Source organism: Wasmannia auropunctata, unplaced genomic scaffold, assembly GCF_000956235.1.
Source record: "Wasmannia auropunctata unplaced genomic scaffold, wasmannia.A_1.0 LD301178.1, whole genome shotgun sequence".
NCBI classification, from domain to species: domain Eukaryota; kingdom Metazoa; phylum Arthropoda; class Insecta; order Hymenoptera; family Formicidae; genus Wasmannia; species Wasmannia auropunctata.
Window position 1 is genome coordinate 1 of NW_012061712.1, and position 596 is coordinate 596.

The 596-nt window shown below is 26.7% G+C and overlaps 1 long non-coding RNA gene across 1 annotated transcript; it reads left to right on the forward strand.

The window, feature by feature from the left end:
• Positions 1-588, forward strand: LOC105461255. The gene is made up of 3 exons (XR_975915.1): positions 1-65; positions 157-352; positions 565-588. It is a non-coding gene; the product is annotated as an uncharacterized LOC105461255 (long non-coding RNA).
• Positions 589-596: the final 8 nt, after the last annotated feature.

The following is a 596-nucleotide window of genomic DNA, read 5'->3' on the forward strand; positions in this document are numbered from 1 at the left end:
CAGAATTACAACAGACCAATTTAGAAAAAAAAACACTTCTTACTTGATGTCGTCAGAACTCGCAGGTAACATACATATAATATACATATAAAAATATTACAGATTTGTATCGAATATTGTTAAAATAAAGCAACAATAATTTATCGTCTTTTTTAGAAGTATCCTAGTGTTGATATTAAAAATTTTACAACGTCTTGGTCAAACGGCTTAGCATTTAATGCAATCTTACACAAATGGAAATTTCACTTGTTTGACTTTAATAATATTGCGCGTAAATATTCAAATGCTAGATTGGATCATGCTTTTCGGCTGGCACAAGAACAGGATATTAAACGTCTTTTAGATCTCAAAGGTAATTTAATTCAAGATATTTTATATATTTCCTTATATACAATATAATGATAATAATTCTTTTCTTTTTATGTCTCGTGTATTTAACACGAAAATCTTCAATATTCGTATCAGTTTAATTTCCAAAAGTACATAAAAAGTTGTAAAATCTATCAAATTATTTATAATTTGTTCTAGCAAGTCGACGTTACATTATTTTATATTATATTTCAGATGTCAATACCTGTCTCTTATACACATCTCTG